General features: G+C 39.2%; 1 pseudogene; it reads left to right on the forward strand.

Moving 5' to 3' along the window:
* Nucleotides 1–498: 498 nt before the first annotated feature.
* LOC105534839 lies at nt 499–1,422 on the forward strand (annotated as a pseudogene).
* Nucleotides 1,423–2,525: the final 1,103 nt, after the last annotated feature.

The raw sequence follows: 2,525 nt of genomic DNA on the forward strand, positions 1-2,525 counted from the left end.
CTAACTTTTTAATTTTTTTGTAGAGATGGCACCTCACTATGTTGCCAGGCTGGTCTTGAACTTCTGGCCTCAAGCAATCTTCCCACCTCAGTCTCCAAAAGTACTGGGATTACAAGCATGAGCCACTGTGCCTGGCCCTTTTTCTGAGTCATTTTGTTTGTCCATCACTGTTCCGGGTGCTAAATGTGATAGGAGAGAATGTAGAACAATAAGGATATGATTTCTAAAAAGTGAGGCTCAGGTCTAGTGGGAGTACAGGCACTGTGCACTGTATGATTGTAGAAGTCTTATTGTTTTACAAAGATAAATGATTTGGTGTGGAAAAGAATGCAGAAACTGGATTCCCAAGAATTCATATGCAGGCTTGACAAAGAATAAGTGAGAAAAAAGATGATGATGGTAACAATTTTGAACACTGAACAACAAACATTGATAAAATGGGATCTATTGTTTCTTTTATTCCAGATATAGAAAGTATGTTTCCTCTATGCCATTAAGATGAAAATGCTTTCTACTTATGTTATCGTTAAAAACACCTTTGTTTTTCAAGCTGGCGTTGGATTCTCAGCCAACGCCTTTCTCCTTTTCTTCCACATCCCTTACGCTCTTCTGAATTGCAGGCCTAAACCCCGTGACTTACTCATGTGTCACCTGGCCCTCATTCACATTCGGATGCTCCTCACTTGATTTTTTGCCTCTAGACATGTTTGAATCACTGCATTTTGGGAATGACTTTAAGTGTAAGGCACCTTTTTACACAAACAGGGCAATGAGGGGCCTCTCCATCTGCACCATCTGCCTTCTGAGCACGCTCCAGGCCGTCAGCCTCAGCCCCAGCACCTCCTGGATGGCAAGGTTTAAACATAAATCCACAAATTACATTATGCATGTTTTCTTTTTTGGGGTGTTCTTCAATTTGTCCTTCAGTAGTTGGCTAATATTTTTCTCTGTGCATTCTTCCAACATGACCCATATCAAGCTACTGAATGTCAGTAAATACTGCTCACTTTCCCCCATGAACTCCATAATCAGGGGAGTGTTTTTCACTGTGACATTGTCCAAGGATGTCCTGTGTAGTACTTATGCTGCTCTCGAGCGCATACATGGTGATTCTCCTGTCCAGGCATTGGAGGCAATCCCAGCACCTCCACAGCACCCACCTCTCCAAGACCCTCCCCAGAGAAAAGGGCCACCCAGACCATCCTGCTGCTGGTGAGTTTCTTTGTGGTCATGCACTGGGTGGACTTTGTCTTCTCAATCTTTTTAACCCTACTATGGACGTATGACCCATACGTTGTCCTGAGCGTGCAGGGAGCTGTGCTGAATGCCTATGCTACTGTTAGTCCTTTGGTGCAAATCAGTTCCGATAAAACAATAATCAATATGATGCAAAATTGCAATAGAAATACCATCAATTTTTAATAAGCCAGCGATGAAAAATGTTTTCTGAGAAAAGAGTCTTCGGCCATCAGTCAAACTGTTCAAGTACCACTGAAATGTTTCAATTTGATTTAATTGAAATATAAAGAATTATACTTTTATTATCTCTAAATACTTTTGAAACCTATTCTACCAAGGAATTTTTAGTTTCTTTAGTTCAGTGTCTACGATAGTTGATATCCCCATATTAAGTCTCTTACTCTTTTTCATTTTAATTTAATACCAGAAAATGTTTCTTTCTTCTTGAAGTGTACCCTAAAGAAGATTCTATTGGTAATAAAATCTCTCAAAAACTTCACTTTGGAAAATATTCTAATTTACTCTTATTTATCAAAAGTATTTTAGGCCAGGTACAGTGGCTCACACCTGTAATCCCAGCAATTTGGGGGCTGAGCTGGGAGGATTGCTTGAGGGCTAGAGTTTGAGATCAACCTGGGCAACATAGTAAGATAGTAAGATCTCACCTCTACAAAAATAGATTTTTAAAAATCAGCCAAGCATGATGGTGAGTGCCTGTAATGCCAGCTACTCAGGAGGCTGAGGTGGGAGGATTCCTTGAGCCCCAGAGGTTGAGGCTGCAGGGAGCTGTGATTGCACCACTGGCTTCAATCTGGGTGACAGAGCAAGACCTCATCTCTAAAAAGAATTTTAAAATGAACAATGAATAAAAATTAAACATTTTAGCTAAATATTCAATTCTAGCTTTAAATCATGCTTCTTTGAAAAACCTTTTTTGTCTCTGTAAAAATTATGCCAATTTACAAAGACTTCATGACTAAAACACCAAAAGCAATTGCAACAAAAGCCAAAATTGACAAATGCTGCACAGCAAAAGAAACTATCATCAGAGTGAATAGGCAACCTACAGTATGGGAGAAAATTTTTGTAATCTATCCATTTGACAAAAGTCTGATATCCAGAATCTACAAGGAACTTAAGCAAATTTACAAGAAAAAAAACACAACCCCATCAAAAAGTGGGCAAAAGATATGAACAGACACTTCTCAAAAGAAGACATTTATGTGGCCAACAAACATATGAGAAAAAGCTCATCGTCACTGGTCATTAGAGAAATGCAAATCAAA

This window comes from Mandrillus leucophaeus, unplaced genomic scaffold (genome assembly GCF_000951045.1).
Source record: "Mandrillus leucophaeus isolate KB7577 unplaced genomic scaffold, Mleu.le_1.0 Scaffold1398, whole genome shotgun sequence".
NCBI lineage: Eukaryota > Metazoa > Chordata > Mammalia > Primates > Cercopithecidae > Mandrillus > Mandrillus leucophaeus.